General features: G+C 40.6%; 1 protein-coding gene across 1 annotated transcript in view; it reads right to left on the reverse strand.

Moving 5' to 3' along the window:
- Nek11 (NIMA related kinase 11) overlaps positions 1 to 24501 on the reverse strand; it is a 216577-nt gene that overhangs the window by 191715 nt on the left and 361 nt on the right.

Below are 24501 nucleotides of genomic sequence, written 5' to 3' on the forward strand. Positions count from 1 at the left end.
TTCGTCATGGCCAACTTTCAAACGGGGACTTGCATTCTGACTTCTGCTCCTTCCTTTAGCAGCACTATGTGTGCTTATGACTTCTGATTTCACCATGCCATCCCCAGCTTGGCTCCTCAGTTTACCAGTGCTAATAAAGCCTGGGGTGGGAGGAACAATGGCCAAACAAGTTTGGGTACTGCCATGGGATCTGTCCAGGTCTTTGAGCCGCAGCTTGCCTCAGTAGATCTAAGTACCCAGAGTCCTTTGGAAAGGAGTCTGCTCTAATCTGTGGAACCCAGTGTTTTACAAATGTGTTTCGCATGAAACCCTTTTTAATACAGAAACTTTACTAGCAGTTTCCAAAGTTCAGTGTTGGGTGCGCTAGGGTTTAAAGTGATGGGGCCCTGAGCTGGTTGTGGGAACAGCTCTAAATGTCACAGTGAACCAAATGTCTGCAAGAAAGAGACCATTTTACAAGGTCTCTGCTTACAGATAAAGTGCCACCACACTCACACCTTTCTTAGATAACCAGGAAGACAGGATGGCAAAGTGACTGCTGTCACCCTCCCTCCAAAGTGGAGTCATTTAAGAGAGTGAGCAGTCATCCCGCAGCCAAACTCAGGAACAGTCTCTAGCATGGCTTCTCAAAGCAAAGCACCCCAAACAGCAGAGGATTGGCTTGTCCCCCTGGAATAGGACTGGCAGGGCATGTCCCCCAAATCTCATGTTTTGTCTTAAGAATCCAAGCAAGAAACAGTGACATATTTGTGAAATGACAAATATCCAAGCTTGTTCATTGTGGCAGTGCTTGCCAAAACAAAAGAATTAAAGCAATCCAAATGACAGCAACAGAAAAATAGTTATATTTTACGAGTTACCATGGAACATACTATTGAGCTGCTTACAAGAAAAAAAGGACAAGGTGTTCCCATATACAAATATGGAAATGCATTCTAGATTTTTTTACAGACTAAAAAGCATCAAGAATTTATCATGGGGAGAAAATAAGACTCAATATTCTGAAGCTATTTGTGTGTATATATACATCAGTTCTAGGAGCATCTATATTCAGAAATTCATTTTTGTTTAATGGATTTGGTTTGAGTTTTGTTTAGTTTTTGAGACAGGCTGGTCTATACCTAACAGTCTACCTGCCCCAGCCTCCTAGGCAAAACAATTACAGGTGTGTACCGTGTGTGTGTGTGTGTGTGTGTGTGTGTGTGTGTGTGTGAGAGAGAGAGAGACAGACAGACAGACAGACAGACAGAGAGGGGACACCCTCAGGCAGTCAGTCCTTGACTTTCTACCCTGTTTGAGATAGGATCTCATTCACTGCAGGGTAAGCCAGGCTAGCTGAGGATCTTGCACTACTACTGAATCGCGGCTCTGTAGATCAAAACTCTGGGCCTCACACTTAAATGTTTCAAGCATTCATCCACTGAGCCATCTTTCCAGCTCAGGAAATTCCCAGTGATGGTTCTATGGGGTGGGGGGAGCGGTGTGAGAACAGTGGTTCTATATGGGAGGACAAGTTTAAGAGACTTTTAAAATTTGCCTTTTTATATGAACCATGCAGATGTATAACATACTAAAATTAAATTTAAAAACCACAGAAACTCTGCTACATGGCATATTCACATATGTACTTTTATAATAGCAAAACTCATAAGTGGTGTGGTGAGTTCTGGAACACTATATATGGTCTAGTGTGTATTCAGGCCACTTTAAACCAGTCTAGCATTCTTGAGCTCACATGCGCTATGATTACCTGCTTAAGAACTACACAAGACAGGCGTAGGTAACATACTACCACGGAGTGGGGAGGGGCTTACAAGCCCCACCTCCCCCAAGATCTAGACGCAGTTCACAGTCACTCCTGGATGGAGATACTTTCTTCAGTGGTGTAGCCACTAGGGGAGGTGCCCACTATGCTCCTGAAATAATCTGTCACACAGATGCTCACGGCAACTCTAATGGAATGGACTGGGCCATAAAAATATGAACATGGAAGGGGAACAAATTGAAAAAGTAGCGAACCAACAGGACTAGGGGGAGAAGACAGAGTGAAGAGGGTTGAATATGACCAAAATATATTGTATACTTGCATGAAAATATTATGATAAAACCCATTATTAGTTTACCTCAGAAAAGACAGTCTACTGGCAACTTTTATATCTCTGTGGACTTCCTGAAAATGATTTCATAAACCAAGAGAGCTATAAATGTCTTCTACATTCCCTCAAACTGAGATTTTATTTGTAGGTGTAAATGAGGCCAGAATTCAAAAGACAAACAGCGTGAGGAGCAGCGGGGAGGTGGCTGTCACTTTCATGAATTCTGATTCTCTCTCGCAGGCTGTTCTCTTTGGAATCCCTTCAGAGGAATAAACAGGCAGAGGGGATGGCAAGGACTTCACCTCCACCGTGGTCTCCTGATGAGCTCTTGGATATTCAGAAGTAGCAGAACGATTCCACCTTTAGGTTTTAGTTCGGTTGTAATAATGAGTTATGAATAATTGATTACCGTATGATCAATTATTCAGGCAGGCACACAGTTTCCAAGGAATCCTGGGGGAGCCTGGTTAATGGCTTAAGAGGAGCCAACAGCAGTTGCCAAGGGGACACGTTGGCAAAAACCCATGCTGCTGCGGTGCGGGCAGCTATAGTTAATGCCCCTCACTGTGAGCCTCTCAGGGAGGAGCCATATGAACACCTTTTGAATTTTCATGAAGTAGGGGTTCCCACTGGGTATTTCTAGTGCCTGTCCATGTGTGGTACGGAAATATTAGCCCCAATCCCACCACACCGGATCTGGTACGCTAAGTACAGCTTTGCCAAAGGAACCCGTGGTAAAGTGAAAACCTACAGAATCAAGATGCAGACCCGGACTCATACAAGTATGTACATACACACACACACACACACACACACACAGAGAGAGAGAGAGAGAGAGAGAGAGAGAGGAAGAGGGAGAGGGAGAGGGAGAGGGAGAGAGATAACAGACAGACAGACAGAGATGGGGGGAGAGACAACCTGAGGGTGACAGTCCTTGCCTTTCTGCTTTGTGAGCAATAGGATCTATTTCACTGCTGGGTAAGCCAGGCTAGCTGAGGAGCTCTGAGTGTGTGTGTGTGTGTGTGTGTGTGTGTGTGTGTGTGTTCGTCCTTGTCCTTGCACATGTGGGTACACTCGTCTGTGCCTGCACATGCAGAGCCCAGAGGTCATCACTGAGGCAGGGTCTACTGAACCTGGAGCTCATTCCTTGCCCAGTGACACCCCTCCCCCACCCTTCTGCCTCCACCTATGGATTACAGGCACAGGCTGCAAAGCCCAGCTTTTGACCTGGGTGTTGGGATCCAAACTCAAACCCTCACATTTGCCAAGGAAGCACTTCCCGCATGGAGCCACCTGCCTGCTGCGATTTCACAATTCTCCTTAAAACAACTCTGGAAATAATGCTACTCATCGAAGTACAGCAATACCAATTAAAAGCACTTGATCACTAAATAGCAAATCAAATATTATAAAACGTGGAGCAGCAGTTTTGTTTTTAAACTCCCAGCACGTGCATTTGTAGGTGGCCCAGGAGATGGAAGACATTGAGAGGAAAGAGCAAGGGCAGCTGGGCCCCACATCTGGGGAAGCAGGGAGAGAGCTAAGCGATCCGGTTTAAACGGATTTCTGCATAAGAAACTAATGAGAAAGAAGAAACATGGGCTGCATAAGAAACTAATGAGAAAGAAGAAACATGGGCCAAAGTTTAATTAAAATGCTAAGTGACTAGCACATGTGGGCAAAGCTAAGAAAACCTCCGTCCAAACGCATTCTGATAAGAGACTCAACATTCCGAACTCTCCACTCTTCAGAACTCGGGACACGTGATAAATGTTGCTACGTTACAACCTGCCTTTCCCACATGCTCAATAAAGGTCAAATAAAGCAAACTCTATAATTTTCTCTAAATTAGAAACAGTAAGGTTAATTAGAATGACCTTGAGGTTAAAGACCACTCTTAAACTATTAAATTTCATAATGATCAACACTGGCAAACTATCCACGTGAATTTAACCAGCTGAACGGTCTTGAAGGTCTCAGGTGTCGGAGCTTGGATTTTCAAAAGGTAAATATTATAGAGCTAGCACATGTCCTACAAATGCACATGGTCCATATGTTAAGTGTGTGGTTTTGGGGAGTTTGATGTAACATCTCCAGAGTCATAGTAACAGAATATCCAATTAGTCCCAAAGTTTTCTCATACACACAATTTAACCTTCCCACTGCCCGCCCTCAAAGACAGGGTGATGGAGGAAGGTCATTGGCTAATAAAGAAACTGCCTTGGCCAATCTGATAGGGCAAAATTTAGATAGGCGGAGTAAACAGAACAGAATGCTGGGAGGAAGAGGAAGTGAGCTCAGATGCAGGGCAGCTCCTCTCAGAGCCAGACACGATGAAGCAAGCCGCCAGGTCAGACATGCTGAATCTTTCCTGGTAACACTGGTGCTATATAGATTATTAGAGATGGGTTGATCAGGATATGAGAATTAGCCAGTAAGGGCTAGAGCTAATGGGCCAAGCAGTGTTTAAAAGAATACAGTTTGTGTGTTGTTATTTCGGAGCATAAGCTAGGCGGCCGGGAGCTGGGGTGGCAGGAACACAGCCCGCAGCTCCCCACAACAGAATGGCCCCCAACGTGTGGACAACTATATCCACAGAAAGCCTGAGAAAGCTTGGGAAAGAATAGAGTACAGCATGTTTTCTTGGTAGCAACAATTTCTTGGGTCTGCTCTGCTTGCTAGAGGCAAGCAAACGCTCTCATCTAAGAGAGGCTTCCTGACTCAGCTTTAGCTGTAAAACCCTGCAGCTCATTAAGAGGTCCTGCCACGAAACACTTAAATGGTATTGATAAAAGCTGACTGAATGCTTGTTTGTTTTCAGCTGTAGTAGGAAAAAAGTTGTGCTGTTTTAAAATGCCGGTTTTGTGGGCTGTCCGGCCAGGGCAAACTCTTTCAAGCAGGCGGTCCTGACTACGGAGCTTTTGAGTGTTGCTTAATACTTTTGCAGCTTGCTTGCTGGCAAGGACCTTGAAACATTGTAGAGTTGTGGCGATGAACAGGGCTCTGGCAGGTACTTCAGCCACAAGGCTGGAATGGCAGAAAGCTAAGGAATGGGCTGGATCCAGCCACCAAAGCCACGGCTTTAATCCTAACCATATTGCTTGGTAAATTAAAGACTCATGTGGTCAGAAAAACAGAGAAATACAGTAAAGAGAGCGTCAAAAACAAAGAAAACTTCTAAATGATTTACAGTGTGTTAAAAATATATGCAGGCTAAATGTTAAAGTTCTTAAAAGTAAAAAAGGAAGAAAGAAAGTAGTTGGGTGTGGCAGTACACACCTTTAATCTCAACACTTGGGAGGCAGAGGGAGATTGACCTCTGTGACTTCAAGGTGTGGTAGCACACGCCTTTAATCCCAGTGCCTAAAAGGCAGAGACAAACAGATCTCTGTGAGTTCAAGGTGTAGTAGCATACACCTTTAATCCCAATGCCTGGGAGGCAGAGACAGGTGGATCTCTGAGAGTTCAAGGACAGCCTGGTCTACAGAGTTATTCCAGAACAAAGATATACAGAAAACCTGTCTCAAAAAGTAAAAATAAACAAAATAGAGTTAAAATAAAGGTGCACAAAGATGGAAAATACACAGAGAATCTTGATACTGTATGCTATTATGCTCTGTTTGAATTGTTTGAATGCTGAGGAAAGAGCAACAGCTGCTAAAAGATATTTGTTTATAAATGTTGCTGAACTAATCCAAGATAGATATTTTCAAAATACCTTGACTTCAGAATTTGGATCTAAACATATGATACTTTGGAAAAGAGATTCTTCTTTTGTTTTCACAGACAATGAGACCCTGTGTATTGCTTCTATTCCAAAATGGTATGATGGACCACGCCCTCCTGAAAGGTTGCTGTGAACACCTTCAAAAAATTACTTCACTCTACTGCTGACTGAGATGAATCTAGCTCACAGGTCATACCATGAAAGACCTAAATAACAGCGCCCCCATTCAGCAGGAAGCAGTTTGAAGAGAAAAAACTGCTCCCATGTTCCCAAATATTTATAAACATTCTTTTACATTTAAAGGGGGATATGATATAGATATGGATAATTTACATTGGTATAAGTTTTGCTTTGTTGATATAAATTTAAGGTCAATTTTGTTATATGTATATGTATTTCTAATCTTGATTAAGGTATTGTGATTGTATAGTTCATTTAAAAATGTAATGTATATAGGTTGTTAATGGATAATCATTGGTAATAGTCAAGTTTGTAGTCATGTTAGTTAAGATTTTCTAGATGTACATAGATATATTTTAGATAGGCATTCTTCATATCTTTCAAAGATTATAGAATATGGCATTTTAAGTGTTTTAATAACTTAGGGTTTTTCATGACAATGAGACACGTCTGCTCCTGGCAGCACCAATCTACTTCAAGAAGAAGATGGGCATCGAAGAGGCACCTTATGGAGTTTGATAGCCATTTGGGCAAGAAACTGCTCTTGCCTGGACTGTTGTATAAACTGAACACAGAGAACCCGCAGAGAGAGAGAACTAATGAACTTGCCTAAAGGTGAGATGATCTTTCGGGGTTCCTGATTCATGAAGGAGTCTGCGAGACATTCTGCAGGACACAGCAGATAGTGACTGAACTGCCTTTGAAATTTCCTGCTTCATGGAAATGTCTCTGGATACTATGGACCTGTAGGCCAAAGATGGATGCCCCAACAGTACAAAGGAACTTTGGGTGACTGTTCAGGCAGCGAGATGTCTCCGTGATTTCTAGAGTTTTGTAAGTTGCTTATTTCTTGTTTGCTTAGGTAATATTGTATCTTTCTGGAGTCTTTGATGGAGTTGAAGAATAGTTAGCTATAGTTATAGTTTTCCTTAGTTATGATAAAGATAAAATAGATGTAAATATTGTAATTTTTACTTGATAACTGTTTTGTTATTTGTAATTTTGCTATGTTAAAGTTAAAGCCTTCCCTTTTTTTTTTTGTTTAAACAGAAAAAGGGGAAATGATGGAGGAAGGTCATTGGTTAATTAAAAAAGAAACTGCTTGACCCTCATAGGTTAGAACATAGGTGGGTGGAGTAAACAGAACAGAATGCTGGAAGAGGAAGTGAGTTCAGATACAGGGAAGCTCCTCTCAAAGACAGACGCAATGCAGCTCATCGCCAGGGCAGACACGATGAAGCTCTGACCCAGGATGGAGGTAGGCTAGAATCTTCCCGGTAAGTGCACCTTGGGGTGCTACACACCTTATTAGAAATGGGCTAGTCCAGGTGCAAGAGTTAGCCGAGAAGAGGCTAGATATAATGGGCCAAGCAGTGTTTAAAAGAATACAGTTTGTGTGTTGTTATTTCGGGGTATAAGCTAGCCAGGCAACCAGGAGCTGGGGTGGCAGGAACACAGCCCACAGCTCCCACAACAACAGGGTGTCAAGATCCCAGGCTGACCTCAAACTAATTATGTAGCTAAGAATGACCTGGAACTCCCATATTCCTGCCTCAACCTCCCAAGTGCTGGGATTACTGACGGGGAAGCTTTGTTATTAATTATCTTCATGAGGTGGGACCAAGATAGGGTGTGGCTTTCTGGCACCTGGAGAAAAAGATGGGGCGCATGACCCAGGTGCTCTCTCTCTCTGTGGTTTCCTTGCAGCACAGCCGAGTTTGGACTTCTTGTTCCGATTTCATGAGTTTTTCCCCTTACAATAAATAAAAATATAACTGTTTATCTTTTAGCTAGGCTGGTTATTTTCCGAATCGAGCTAACTTCTACAGATTACAGGTACGCACCACCATATCTAACTTATGCAGTGCTGGGATTCGAACTCAGGACTTCATGTCTGTTAGCCTTTCACTGTACCAATTGGATTCAACTTTGCCCTCTAGGATTTGCTTTTTAACAACTGAAACTTTGAGTTTTTCATATAACCACCTAAATACAGTTCTCAGTGTGTTCTGAAGTACATCAAAGGTTCACAATTAGTTTTTCATATTTGTGAGTATTGATAACAGGGTTTGAAAGGACAGCTGAGGAGTAAGAAGCCACTGTGTTCTTAGTAGGCTATGTACAAACAACCAATAAAGGTCACATAATAAATATTAAGTGCTTATTTTCAATACTGTAGGAGAATTTATGCAGTGGAGAATAAGTAGAGGAAACAGGCTACTTTTAGAATCTTTGATACCAATGATGTTTACTTCCCATGTAAATACACATTTACAAACCACTCTTTAAAAACAGCTAAGCTTGGAGAATGCTAAGCAAGAAGCTTTTAGTGCCATGTTTGATCTTGTGTTTCTGTTTCTGTTTATACTAAGGTGCATACGCACATATATGCACATGTATGTAAGGACCAGAGAGAAACCTCAGCTGTCTTTCTCAGCAAAGCTGTCCACCCTCCTTCGAGTCAAGGTCTCTCCTTAGCCTGAGGCTCCTCAATCAGGCCAGACTGGTTGGCCAGTGCACCCCAGGGATCTGCCTATCTCTGCCTCCCCACTCCAGGGTGACATGGGGCAACTGTGCTCAGCATACGTAGAGGGTTTGGGGAATCAAACTTAGTTTCTTATGCTTACACGGCAAGTATTTTACTGACTGAGCGATCTGCCCAGCCTCCCTCCCCCATCCCCCATTACGTGGATATCTCTAATTTCCTTCAGGGGACATTTAGCATTGGCAGAGCTGTCAGCTTCCCTCTTCAAAAATTCACAAGACAAGCAAAGCACCCGCGAGGCCGACAGCAGGGTTTAAAGTCTGAACTCTCAATTGTCTGTAGTAATTCGAAGGCACTCTTTTACTGTCAGCACTGACCTGAGTGGCTGCCTGAACAATCACTTGCTTTTTCATAACAGTAACCTTATTTTGTTAAAGAAAATAATGCTTGAGTGTTGTCTCCAACCAAGCTTCTCTGTCCTCCTGCCATGGGCAAAAAGAAACCCCGAGTTTCCCTGCATCCTCGTCACCCTACAATATTGTGCTCATTGCCATCACTGGTCCATGAAAGCAGGAGGAAAGGTACACGGTTTCTTCTATCCCGGGATGTGCAGTGGAGCTGAGGAAAGTCCCCTATCTCACAATATTGGCTTCATTACCAGGCTTGAAATAAATGAAAACAACTGTCTGACTTCACATTTTCTTCTCTTATTCACCCCATCCCAATCTCTCCACACTGCAAGATGGCCACAGCACAGTTCTGAGCCTTTTACAGGCAGGGAACTGGGAAAGACCAAATGAGGCCACATTCAAGACTAGCCTTGCTAGATTACCCACGGACAAAACTTCAAGAACACCAGTATTTTAAAGACAATTTTAGTACACTTTCATTTTATCATTTATCATAGAAGACAAGACTGATGTTTTTGAAAAATGATCACTATAAAATAAAACTGAAGAAAACTTGTTTTGATATCTAGCAAGACAATATGGAAAGAAATCCTGGGTCCCTCTAATTTGCTTTCATAGTTCTCCACTCCATAAACCACTATTAAATTAGCTCAGCCCACTCATCAACCTTAGTCTTCCATTACAGATCCCCACTGCAGAGAACTGGCCATGATATAAAAATGATAGCTTTAATAAGGTATATGGAATGAGCTCAAAGTTGAGCCATTAAACCCACTGACGCTTTCTTAGAATGACTCATGTAAGCACATGTTAAGATGACAAAGTAATTTTGACGGAAAGATGCATTAAGTAGTGTTAGTGGGTGCGATACATAAACACCTGCTTTGCTGAGGGCTGCTCACTATTAAACAGCTCACAGCTGAGTTGCTGAAATTTGACTTGGTTATCTCCTCACCCGGCCCTCTGCCCTACCCTCCGGTCCCTTTCCCCATTTAAACCTCCCTCTCCTTTATCCCCTCTGTCCCCTTTATATCACTTCCATTCTACTATCCCCACTTGTCACCAACGGTGTCTTCTACGTCCCTGGATGCTAAGTTAAACAGAGGGCTACAGCTTTAACGCTAAAATCTGAGTAAGACTCAACTGGATGGAGCAGGCTTAGCTGACTATACCTGTGGATGTCTTACCCTCTCTGAGGAGTGGATGGGAATTGGTGGGGGAGGGGAGGGAGGGGAACTGTGGTTGGTATGTAAATGAATAAAAAAGATATGAGTGAGAACATGCGATGTTTCTCTTTCTGGGTCTGAATTATTTCACAATAATGTTTTCCAGCTCTGTCCATTTACCTAAAAATTCCACAAATTCTTTTTTCTTCACAGATGAATAAAATTCCACTGTATACGAATACTACATTTTCATTGTCCATGCAACAGTGGATGGGCACTTAGGCTGTGTCTATGTCCCAGTTATTGTGATGGAGCCAGAATGAAAGTGGATGCACATGTGTCTCTGTAGTAGCGAACAGACTCCTTTGTTACATGCCCAGGAGTGGTATAACTGCCTTATATGGTAGCTGTTTTTCTAGTTTTTCAAGGAACTGAACACTGATTTCCATAGTAGTAACTTATAAAGTTCATATATACTTTGTGTGTGTGTGTGTGTGTGTAAGAGTTTAATTGGAGTTACCATAACAAGAGTATGTTCTTCCTAAAAATCAAAGGTTGTCAAATAAAAAGCCCAGTGCCAAGTGTAGGATACCTTCCCTGAAGTTATGGTCAGGTGTGTTCTAGAGAGCAATTGCCATTGCTCCTGGATAGCCAACAGAACCTGATGGTAAGACCACAGTGCTGAAGACACAGCACATTCTAGCCACGGAACATGAAAAAGTCAAGCTGGTATTGACCAGGGAGCTTCCTCCTTGGTGGCTAGCTTCCACGTATCCAAAGGTGCTATGCAGGGCACTAGTGGAGAAAACATTCACAATAGCCTTACACAGCTCTGAACAGAGCAAGCTATACAATAAAGACTTGGCAAGACATGCCCATGATGCAACCGTGGCCCCCAAGCTTTAAAGACAACACTGCTTTCTGATCCACTCCACAGGAGGAATTTCATGCCGGGCACTATAAGTCTGACCAATAACCCACGACTCAAACTGCCCTCTTCATTTTTATCTCAGTGCCCACAGAAGAGTGCAGCACTCAGAACACATCAGAAAAGATTCTCCGTGGAATGAACAGTGAATAACACGGAAACTCACAACTAGTCAAAGCACAAAGAATAAGTGCCAGTGGGATATTCAGTTACAACTGCGACATTTCTAGCACATCCTGGGCAGAGGCTCAAGGACCATCCTGGAGGTTGGGGTGGAAAGATTTTAATAGTCAAAAGTTGAGAAGGACCAGAGTAAAACAGTGCCTGCTAGAGATGGCAGGACTGCAACCTCATGAGCTGTGGTCGCCTGCAGAAGACCTGAAAAAGATGGAGTCAACCAACATGCTAGCCTGGGGCGCTTGTGAGCCCCCACTCCTAACTGAGGAACCATGGACAGGTAATGGCTTCCGGAAAAGGAAGAGTCAGTTTTGTAGAGGGTACTGAGTCCTGGCTGACTGACCCCATTCCAGCATATGGGCTGCACACCCATGAGTATCTGAGCAGCATAAATTGGACTCTTGGTGGGTTATTTTTAAAGAGAGAGGGGTAAGAAAGTAAGGGTGGACCCGGGAGAAGAGACGGGAAGGAACGTGGGGTGAATATGATAAAACACATTGCATGGACCTCTTTGATAATTAATAAAATACATTTAAAAAGCAAATTGACTTATTGTATTACAAAACCTATGCATTCAAGAAAGAATATCCAAATTGGATTTGGCGATATTTAGCTACTAACCTCAAATTATTAATCCTTTGAGAATAATGTCCTTTTTATGAACAGTGAAGCCTTATACAGAGAAAGGAGGGTGTCCTGGTTCACTCCTAACAATTTGAACCTGTTTTCTCCATTTCTTAATATGTCATAAATAAACTTGAAAACAAATGAAGTGCTTTATTTCTAATTACATCTGAGCCCCTTGGTAAATAGAGTCATAATTTATATCTGATTCTCAGATACATCCAGTGAATGATGCAGAGTGCCTTCGACTTTCCAGTGACTGCAGCAGAGTTTCCCATTAGCCTGCAGTTTTGCACTGCAGAAAGGGTGTGCTGGAGGAGGCACAATGCACCCTCTCCAAGCACTTGAGCAGCTACAGCTAACAGTCGTATAGAACAGAAGCTGGATATATAGCCAGGGGGCTTGCATGATATAAATCAGCACAGTAAATCACTACGTAGGAATTTAAGATAGGGTGTTTTGCCTGCATGTATGTTCACCACGTGTGTGCCTGGTACCCTCAAGAGGCCACAAAAGGACATCAGACAGCCTGAAACTGGAGTTACAGACATTTGTGAGCCATCATGTGGGTGCTGGGGTCCAAGCCTGGGTCCTCTAGAAGAGCAGCCAGTGTTCTTAACTGCTGAGCCCTCTCTCCAGCCCCTGAATTGATGCTTTTACACAACAGTCAACAACCTGGGAAAATACTTAAATCTTACTGCTTTAAAAATGATGCAGCTAGATACACACTGAATCCCTGCCCCATTTTAGGGTCTCATGCATGGAATGGAATCATTCCTCCACAGCTGTGCAGAGTTCAGTGCGCCTTAAAGTGCACTCCTCTCAAAACCAGGGTGGCCCCAGCATTGCTCATTCTTGAGCCCTCCCACCAGGTCTGCTCAGTCAGAAGCCTTGGAGGACGAAGGAGCCAGCCATGTATTTTTTTATAAGCCTTCTTCACAATTCTGATACCCAATAATGCATGAAAATCAACTCCTAGCAAATCCTTCAGGCCTCATATGAAATAATCCTTTCCGGGAAGCCTTGCTTCACATCTGAGCCTGCAAGCTTAGACAGATCTGTGTTATGTGACAGCAACCAAGACTTTTAATCCCCCAGAGTTGTAGATGCCCCAGCTTTTTCCTTCCGGTTATAAAATCACTGTTTTCAGCTTCCATCAGACCGGACACTCTTGATACTGGATGTATACTCAAATCACCTGTAAGGGCTCAGGAATTCAGAGGCCCATGTCAGACCCCAGGCCAGGCAGCGTCTACTGCAAGGTTCAAGCATCTATACTTTTGAAATGCGAGTCTTCTGTTCAGCCAGAGTTAAAAACACTCCTATGTACTCCAATTTCTTGAGGATTTGGTAACCAGTAAATAGTGACCAATATGATGTGTTAACTAGGTTTTTGGTGTGTTTGTGTGTGTGTGTATGCATGTTTTCCTTTTAATTTTTTGTGAGTTCTTCCCCTAATATTGGACATAATAGAAAGCTGCCAAACCACATGAAGTTCTCAGGGAAGAGTCAGTCTCCTTTGCCACTCATCTCTTAGGCAAAATCATGTTTTCTTACTTGCTAATCCATACAGAAAAAGACCAAAAGTTGTGAAGATTATTCTCCTGCTTTTGTAGCCACATCTGCACTTCTCATAAAATGCATACACATTGCATTCAGTATCAGAAAGGGGGAGCCCTAAAGACACCTATGTGTGTAGCCAGAGCTATTCATAAGATAGAAACACTAAGAATGTCCACAAAAATAGTGCCTGTGGGTGAAGTTTCACTTTACGATGAAGACACTATTTGCCTGGTATAAATGAGTAACTGTCAAATTATCCCACTGACTTTGTTTAGAAATATTTTCACTTCGGATTGAATATTTAGGATTTCCCAAAACTGACACTAGGAAATAGGGAAGACAGGTACTACTCGATATAAGCTTTGAGCTCAATTAGAATCAAAGTTCCAAACTTCCCTTGTAATGGCTTACACCAGAATTACCTCACCAACACCCAACACAGGCCATCCCGGTATATGAGATGAGTAACTGAGGCCTGGATTCCAGAGAGTGATTCAAACATGTTTTGTTCTTCAAAGACCTAGGTTCCTTCGAGTACATGCCAGAAGATGATTGCATCTCACAGCAAGACTGCTGTGGAATAATGCTCCTATACACTGTAAAGATTTGTCATTCAAGCCGGGCGGTGGTGGCACACGCCTTTAATCCCAGCACTTGGGAGGCAGAGGCAGGTGGATCTCTGTGAGTTCGAGACCAGCCTGGTCTACAAGAGCTAGTTCCAGGACAGGCTCCAAAACCACAGAGAAACCCTGTCTCAAAAAACCAAAAAAAAAAAAAAAAAAAAAAGATTTGTCATTCATATTGGTCTAATAAAATGATGATTGGCCAGTAGTCAGGCAGGAAGTATAGGTGAGGCAACCAGACTAGGAGAATTCTGGGAAGCAGAAAGACAAAGAGTCAGTTACCAGCCAGATGCAGAAGAAGCAAGATGAGAATGCCTTACTGAGAAAAGGTACCAAAACATGTGGCTAAACATAGACAATAATTAAGGGTTAATCTAAGTTGTAATAGCTAGCTAATAATAAGCCTAAGCTAATAGGGCAACTGGTTGATAATTAATAAAAGCCTCTTGTGTTTCTTTGGAACTGAATGGCTGTGGGACCAGGTGGGAAAGGAACTTTCATCCATACAACAGTACACATGTCTGAAACCTCTTCTGGAGAAATGAACTGATACCGAAGTTTGGACTGGGTTGGTTGACTGGTTTGGCTGACTTGCTTTTTGCCCTCTTCCTCTCCAGCTCTACCACCACTCTCTCTGTTGTCACTCTTCAGTTCATTCTATCAGCTGCTCCTGGTTCGAGAGCTCCTCTGGTTTGTGTGCCTGAGAGGGAAATCAGCTTGTTCAGACTTTGAACATCACACACTACAGAGCCAAGAATTCTCCAGGGAGGTAAGAGCCTTGGGGTTGAAGCATGTGCTTGAGAACATTTCTTTAGGACTGGTGAGTTTTTCATCTTTAACTCCTTGTCCTCAGCTCACGCTATAGTCATAGGAGATCAGGAAGAAGTGACCTTAGAAAAGATCAAGTATTTCCATGACTGCCAAGCTGACAATGTTATTTTGGTAGTGGTCAAAGTACCATATTATAATTAATGGGGAAACGTTTGATATTTGCATGGACAGGACTATGGGAAAAATATTAGAACTCTTATGTAATGATGACAACTAGAAAGATAATGACTAAAATTACCTAAAAGAGAGCCACTCAGCTCCTCTGAGAGCAGCCTACCATACAGACGCTTGTACTTGTCCTGTACCAGTGCTAGCTACTTTATGTATATTTATTGTGTCTCTCTTCTAACCTAGAAATGAGTGGGGCGGGGGAAGCAGACCTTCTCTCCTAATGCCTCAGTTTCTGGTGCTGAGTCCAGGACAAAGTTCTATTAAATTCTGTTCACTATACTAAATCAAAGTAACACGTTAGCCCACCCAATTTTTTTGTGCTTGCCTTTACATCTTTCCAAGGGTCAATATCTAAAATATATAAGAAACTTAAAAACTGGATAGCAAAAAATAATGAAACAATGTGGTTTAAAATGGAGACCCTGTCTCAAGGAAATTCTGCCTCAAGGTGAACAGATGGAGCAGGACACCCAATGTCTTCCTTTGTCCTTCTTGCCTATACACAGGCATGTACAGTGCACATACATGTACATGCTTACACCATGCACACATACCCCCATAGACATACACAATGTGAAATAGAGACATTTATCAAAAGAATACAAGCAAATCACCAACAAATACATGATAAGGTACTTAGCATCATTAATCACTAGGAAAAGGTAACTTAAAGCCACAATAAGTTAACTTCCTCATTATATTTAGTGTGGTTATTGTCAAAAACACAGAAGAAAACAAGTGATGGCATGGATACAGAGAAAAAGAAACATATTCTGTAGGTGTAATGTAATTAATACAGCTCTTATAAAAAATAAGGTGGAAATTTTTCAGAAAAATTAAAAAAAGAACTATTCTCTGATACAGCGATAAGCACAAAACCAGAGGAAAATGGTTCAAAGAGACATCTGCATCCCCATGTTTGCTGCAACAGTATTCCTAATCACAGAGAAACAGAGTCAACTGGAGCAGCCATAAACTGGCAAGACAGGAAGTAAAGTAAGATACATACATATGCACATGAACAATGAAACACTACTCAGTTTTAAAGGACAGATTGTGTCAATACAGCATCATGGACACAACTGGAAGCTAAGCCCAATGCTGCTCTGGGACAATAATTTGTACTCTGTCACTTGTATTTTAATAAAATGCTGATTGACCAGTAGCTAGGCAAGAAGTATAGCTGGGACAATGAGAACAGGACAATTCTGGGAAGAGAAGTCAGTCAGCAGTTGTCATCCAGACAGAGAGGAAGCAAGATGAGAACATCTTGCTGATAAAAGGTACCAAGACACGTGGCTAAGACAGACAAGAATTATGGGTTAAGTTAATAAGAAGCCTGAGCTAATAGGCCACCTAGTTTATAATTAATGTAGATCTCTATGTGTTTCTTTGGGACTGAATGGCTTGCGGGACCGGGCAGGACAGAAATCTCTATCAACACAAAACCACACAGAAAGAAAAATACCACAGGATTTCACACAAATGTGCAATCCAGACGTTTATGTCATAGAGGTAGAGAAGAAAGTCAGAGAGTGCTTCCCAGAGGCGGGGCAGAGGACCAGGAAGGTCTAGCAGTGATGATGAAAGGAGGGAGAAATAAGTTACATTTCAGTGCAGGACGACTGTCCATAATGACAATGTGGAGAATTTTAATGTCTTCCCGCAAAAAAATGATAATATTTTGAGAGAGGTATGCTTATCCTGATTTGAACATTATACAATGTATATATATATACGGAAATATCACATGGTACCCCATAGATACACATAATTTTATGTATCAAAAAATCCTTGGGAATTTTCTTTTTAAAATGCATTGGCAGCTTAGTGAAAATTTAAACTGAAACTATGAACTATAATATTCTTTTAGAACATAATTATAGCCATTAGACCAGAGCATCTATAATTATGAAAGAAAATACTCGACAAAATATATTTCTAAATTTTATGATGCATAATGTCATAATGCAAGAAACAACTTTCTGATTCACTACTCAATGTAACAGTTTAATCTTATTATAACTGCAATAACTAAAAATGGAATGTCAGATATCTGTGCCCAAAGAAAACTCTCTCCAAACATGCACTAATCAAACGTAATGCCTGCAGCTTTATTTTAACCCACAGCTAATCTGGAGAGCAATAAAAATTTAAAGGAATGTGGTATTTACATTTCCACTGTAATTAAAGTTCCCAGGATACACAAAATGTCAATGATGATGTGGTGCCCCCAAGTGGCAAAATGATGAACTGCAGGACTCTGTTAGGATCAAAAGTTATTTTGTCAAGTTGATTGTATATATGAGTATATTACATAAACCCGTATTTCACAGGGGCCAATAATAAGTGTCTTTTTTTTTTTTTTTTTTGGTTTTTCGAGACAGGGTTTCTCTGTGGTTTTGGAGCCTGTCCTGGAACTAGCTCTTGTAGACCAGGCTGGTCTCGAACTCACAGAGATCCACCTGCCTCTGCCTCCCAAGTGCTGGGATTAAAGGCGTGCGCCACCACCGCCCGGCAATAATAAGTGTCTTACATCCACATTCAGAACAGGGGGCTGTTAAAGTTCATTTTTTAATATTTAATATTAGGGAGATCTGCTTTGATCCACCAAGGAAACAACAATCATAACATTATAGAAATCTTCTTAGTAAGCATTCACCTTTGCCTAGTCATAACATCACTTCCTTCTATTTGTGGTCCAGTACATAAAGCAAATTTTCAGATAATGAGGGGTTTCAATGAGGTAGCCCTGTTCATAAAACAAAAGATATAAAGTCAATAGCACAGGGGTGAGAGGGGTCATTGTAAAAAATAATATAAGCCAAACTGGAACATTCTCTTTTAGAACATAATTACATCAAGTAGTTATCAGAAATTTAGCATTCATTACATGTGGCTAGAAGACCACCCTTAGGACTGAAGGTGAAAATCCTTTTCAGAAAGAACACGTAATGCTTAATTTTTATTGTCAACCTGACAGAATTTAGAATTTACCTAGGAGGCATACTGATGTGCTTTTATTAGATAATGAATAAAGCTGTTTGGCCAATGGCTTAGCGGAGTAAAGCCAGGTGGGAAGTCTGAACAAAGACATACAGAGAGAGAAAGAGGACACACAGAGAAGTCATGTAGCTGCTGAAGGGAAAGGACGCCAGAAACTTACCAGTAAGCTACAGCCTCGGGGTGATTCACAGATTAATAGAAATGGGCTAATTTAAGATGAAAGAGCTACCTAGAAATAAGCATGAACAATTGGCCAAATAGTATACAATTTCTGTGTGATCATTCAGGCCTGGGCATCCAGGAAATGAAAAAGCAGTCTCCATTTACAAAATGGTACCCATATCTGAGGCATGGATCCACAGAAAACCTAAAAATTTTTTCTAAAAAAAAAAAAAAAAAAAAAAAAAAAAAAAAAAAAAAACGGAGGGCTTCTAGGTCCCAAGCAGAGGCTTGGTTCCTTTAAGAGGTTTCCTGACTCAGCATTAGCAGCAAAAACTACATGGTTTCTTTAAGAGATGGCTTCCGGATTTATGCTTGCAGCTCTTTCAGGAGGTCCTGCATTTAAATGGGTTTTGTGAGCAGAGTGCTGCAAGTTGATTAATAGTGACATAGACCCTCTGTGTCCTTGGAGCTGAGACAATAAGCACAGCTCACAGAGGCAGTGGACTGTATTTTCCCAATATTGGATGGGACAGAGCCAACAGGTAGGACTGTAGACTTGGTCCTAGCCATGCCCACTTTTTTTTTTTTAAAAAAAAAAAAACTTTATCTCTAAATGGGTCACAGTATTGGATATATATACATGGACTTAAGAGGGAAAGATGAAAGAATACAGACAATCATAGATTAAAGGAGTAAAGATAATAAAGTAAATACTTTGGAAAAGAAGTTCTGCTTTTGGTTCCACAGAAGATGAGAATCTGTGGATTCCTTCCAGGCTAATGTGGTTTGATAAAACAAGACCCCACCCCAAAATATCTACATGAACCCTAAAAATACTTTGCCCAACAAACAGCAGGAGGCAACTTGGAGAAAACTATGCCCAAATTCTCAAAATGATTGTTGATATATGTTTGTTTTCATTTAAAGGGAGAGATGATATAAAGATGAATACTTTGCATTGGTATGGATCTTGATCTATTGATACAAATTTAACATCAATTTTGTTACACTGTGTATATGTATTTTTACTCTTGTTTAAGGTATTGTGTTTATTCAGCTAATTTAAAATATAATGTATAATTAATAAATACAGACTAATAGATAGTCATAATAATCAAACTTGTAGTCATGTTAGTTAGGTTTTCTAGATATACAGAGAAATATTTCAGTTAGATAGAAATGATTTTCAAACCTTTCAAAGACCTACAGAATATGGCATTTAAAATGTTTTAAGAACTTAGACTTTTCTTGACAGTGAGGCATGTCTGCTTCTAGCAGCACCAATTACTTCAGAGAGGTTGATGGGCACTGAAGAAACTTGTTATGGAATATGCCTTCAATGGGACAGGGCTAGTCATTCGGGCAAAAAACTGCTCTTGCCTGAGCTGCTTGATGGTATGCTGCACAAACTGGACACATGCAGGACCCACAGAAAATAGACTGCTGAACTTTCCAAAAGATGGAATGGTCCTTCAGGGTTCCTGCTTCATAGAACAAACTGTCATACATTCTGCAGGACACAGAAGAAAGCAACTGATGAACTTTGCCATTACAAGGCATAACAGGTTTTCAAGTTTCCTGTTCCATGGAAAAGTCTGACAGACACTATAGGCCTGTAGGCTGAAGATGGATGCCCCAATGTTACAGAAAAACTTTGGGTGACTGTCCAGGCAGTAAGATGTCTCTGTCAATTCTAGAGTTTTGGAAGTTGCTTACAATACACTTCTTGTTTATTTAGGTAATATTATATCTTTCTTGGGTCTCCAAAGAGTTGAAGACAGATAATTATAGTTATAGTTTTCCTTAGTTATGACAAAGGATAAATTAGATATGAAACTTTAGACTCACAAAGATAGGATAGATGATAGAGTATTTTCCTTAATTTGCCAAATGCAAATGGACTAAATATTGTAACTATGATTCTTGCTTGAAAACTGTTTTGTTTATGTAATTTTTCTGTTAAAGTTAAAACCTTTCTTTTTATTTAGACAGAGGAGAAGAGATGATGTGGGATGTCCTTCTGTATATGTGCTGCTTTCATTGAATAATAAATAAAGCTGTTTTGGCCAATGGCTTAGGAGAGTAAAGCCAGGCAGGAAGTCTGAACAGATCTGTATATATATATATATATATATATATATATATATATATATATACACAGAAGGTAGAGTCACAGACAAGCCATGTAGCTGCCAAAGAAGAAGGCCATCAGAACCTTTCTAGTAAACCACAGCCTTGTGGTAATATGCAGATTAATAGATATGGGTTAATTTAAGATGTGAGAGCTAGCTACTAATATGCCTAGGCTATTGGCCAAACAGTGCTCTAATTAATATACTTTCTGTGTGATTATTTGAGTCTGTGTGACAAGGAAACAAAAAAGCAGTATCCATTTACAGCAAACCTCTAGGCATGTCTGGAAAGGTATTTCCCGAGGGGTGAACTGGGGAGGGAAGATCCAACCAAAATGTGAGCAACATCATCTGATGAGCTGTAGTTCTGGACCCAATAAAGAGATAATGGAGAGAGCTGAGTACTGCTTTCATGGTGCTCTGTTTCCTGACTTCAGAGACAATGTGACCAGCTATTTCACACTACCACTGCCATGCATTACCACGATGGACAGCATTCCCTCAATCCCTGGGTCAAAATAAACCTTCCTTGTTCAAGTTGTTTTGTGTGTTGTTATAGCATCAAGAAAATTAGCAAATATATAGTATAAATCATGCTTGAAGAACCCAGAAAAATACCAGATTTCACCCTTCTTTATGCTGGACTGACTGAAAATACCAAATTCTAGAAAACTACAACTTGTTCAAATGTTATACATGGAGACAATTTCAAAAGTTGATCTTTAAAATAAACCATTGGTAACACTTTTATAATTCCTACAATATAGCAAGACATAGAAAGTCATTTATCATGTTGATTTCAACCCATACTTAAATATTCAATGACAGGAGCCAGAGGCTGCTAAAGACGAAAACACTAGCTGGTGTATCAATGTGGGGCAGCTACATCCAAGTAAAACTGGAGAAAGTTTGGAAAGGAATTCTAGGCACAAAAAAAACAGAGTTCAGCAGTTTCTTGAAAGCCACATTTTTTTTTCAGATGACCTCTGTTTGCTGGCAGTGAGCAGAGATGCCACAGCTCCTTTAAGAAAAGGGTTACTGACTCAACATAAGAAATGGTGGGTGGCTTCCTGGTTTGGGCAGCACAGACTCTGGCTCTTTAAGAGGCTGAGCACTTGAATGGGACTTGTGGGCAGAATGCTGCAAGTTACTTGGTAGCAGCATGGGCCAACTAGTTACCAGGGTTGAGGTGGTAAGGATGGCTTCCACCTGGAAGTCTCAGAGGAAGAAAATGGACCCCCACCAAGTTGGACTGAGTGGAGCCAAAAGACAAAGCAGCATTAGTCCTAACCACACCGCTTAGCATTTTAAGAAGTGGTCCTGGTCAGAAAAGCATTACAGATACACAATAAAAACAGATTCAGATGAAAAATACCTCTGAATGGGTCACAGTGTTGGATAAATGTATGTAGGCTTGGGAGAGACAAAAAGAGTATAGAGAGTTATAAAAAGAAGTAAATTGCTTTTTTAAAAAAACCCAAAGTCTTTAAAGAGACAGACTACAATCATAGATTAAAGGAGAAAAGAAAAATAAGCCAAGTAAAGATGGAATATACAAAGAGCATCTCGATTATGTATATTATTGTGTTTTCTTTTAAATTTTTTGTCTGTAAATGAGGCAAGTACAGAGAGAAATTTCATTGTACAGGCTGCTAAGCTAAACCAACAAGTCAAGGTATCTTGACTTCAAAATTTGGGTCTAAGGATATGTTGCTTTAGAAAAGAAGTTCAGCTTTTGTTTCCAGAGGATGAGGACCTGTGGATTCCTTCCAGAGTAATGTGATTTGATAAACCAAGACACTCTAAAACGTCTCCATAAAGCCCCCCAAATACTTAGCCTAACAAAAAGCAGGAAGCAATTTGGAGAGAACTACATCCAAATTCCCTAAATGATTGTTTATAAATGCTTGTTTACATTTAAAGGGGGATATGATATAGAGAGGCACATTTTGCATTGGCATGGATCTTGGTTTATTGATACAAATTTAAGGTCAATTTTGTTATATGTATTTCTGTTCTTGTTTAAGGTATTGTGTTTGTGCAGCTCATTTTAAAAATGTAGTGTATAATTAAGATATACGTATTAATAGATAGTCATTTATAATAGTCAAACTTGTAGTCATGAGAGTTAAGTTTTCTAGATGTACAGAGATATATTTCAGATGAATAGTTATTCTTCAAACATTTCAAAGACTAATTGAATATGGCATTTAAAATGTTTAAGAACTTAAGACTTTACATGACAATGAGACACATTTGTTCCTGGCAGCACCAATCTATTTCAAGAGGATCATCCAAGAGGCTTTTTATGGAGTTTCTTAGCCATTTGGGCAGGAAAATGCTATTGCCTAGACTGTTTGATGGTATGCTGTATGAACTGGACACTCAGGACCCACAGAAAAATTATTGCTGAAGTTGCCTAAAGAAGGTAAGGCAGTCCTTCAGGGTCCCGCTTCATGACAGAGTCTTCCAGACATTCTGCAGTACACAGAAGAAAGTGACTGACAAACTGCCAATATAGGTGGAACTATCTTTGAAATTTCCTACTTCATAGAAAAGTCTGTCAGATACTATGGGCCTGTAAGCTGAAGATGGGTGCCTCAATATTACAGAAGAACTTTGGGTGACTATCCAGGCAGCAAGATGTCTTTATCAATTATAGAGTTTTGGAAGTTGCTTACAATGTACTTCCTGTTTTCTTGGTAATAGTACATCCTTCTTGAGTCTTTGATGGAGTTCATGAACAATTATAGTTTTCCTTAATTATGATAAAAGATAAAGTAGATATAAATATTGTAACTGTAAACCTTGGTTGATAACTGTTTTGTTGTATGTAATATTACTATGTTAAAGTTAAAACCTTCCTTTTTATTTAGACAGAAAAGGGGAGGTGATGTAGGATTCCCCTCTGTATGCTGTAAATACCATTGTTTAATAAAGAAGCTTCTTTGGGCCTATTGCAGTGCAGAATAGAGTGAGGCGGGAATTCCAAGCAGATAGAGGAGGAGAGAGCAGGCCGAGTCAAAGAGAAGCCATGGAGCTGCAGCAGGAGACAGACGCTGGACTAAACCTTACTGATAGGCCACAAACATGTGGTGATTCACAGATTAATAGAAATGGGTTAATTTAAGATGTAAGAACTAGCTAGAAATATGCTTAAGCTATTGGCCAAACAGTATTGCAATTAATACAGTTTCTGTGTGATTATTTCAGGTCCAGGCAACTGGGAACGAATGAGCATCCTCCGTCTACATATTAGGACAGACACTTGATCTTCCAGAGCAAAGAGCTTCTTGGGTGCCTAATTCTTCCTTTGTTTTCTATTCTCCCCATGTTACCTCCCTTTCTTTCTCTTCCCCCCCCACTCGTGTGTGTGTGTGTGTGTGTGTGTGTGTGTGTGTGTGTGTGTGTGTGTGTGTAGAGAAAGAGAGACTAGGAATCAACCTTAGGTGTCATTGTTCTTCAGTTTCAAATCACATTGTTTTTGAAACAAGGTCTCTCACTGAAACAGGAGTTTGGTAATTTTGCTTGGCTAGCTCCAGGGACCAATCTGTCTCAGACTCCACAACACAGAGATTATAAATACATGTCACCACACCTAGCTTGTTTTGTGGAGGTCCTAGGGATCAAACTCAGGCCCAAAGCTTGAATGACAAGCATTTTGTCAACTGAACCACCATCCCAGCCTAACTTCAGTTCCAACCAACTTTAAACTGCAACAAGTAGAAAACAGATTAATCCAAAATGGATACTGCAAGAGAGGATCGAGCAATGGTATCAAGAATTTTCCAGAGTTTACAGGATCTGAGCAAAATTATAGGTGACAAGGGTACCATTAATGTGAACTATTTTGAATGAGAAGATCCATTCGTTTTAAGTTTCTAGCTTCTAACTACTGATTCTGGAGGGCTCTTCAAAGAAGCCAAAGAAAATACCATCTTTCCTTCAGCAGGCATTTATCTGGCATGTGAATTACTATTTATTTTCATTTTGTAGCATTTCTAAAAATAGTCATTATCTTGAAGAATTCAGCTTTTCTCAGTAGAGAAATCACGACTAAGGTCAGTGGGGACATTTTGCCACTGAGACTGTGGTATGCATTAAAGAGTCATTTTTACATAATTTACCCTATTCACCTTCTCTGCATCATCTGAATACTTTATTTGGATCTGAAGTGATTATTATTGTTGTTTTTATAATCTTTCTTGGGGCTGGGAGTG

This window comes from Chionomys nivalis, chromosome 4, assembly GCF_950005125.1.
Source record: "Chionomys nivalis chromosome 4, mChiNiv1.1, whole genome shotgun sequence".
In the NCBI taxonomy this organism is placed as follows: domain Eukaryota; kingdom Metazoa; phylum Chordata; class Mammalia; order Rodentia; family Cricetidae; genus Chionomys; species Chionomys nivalis.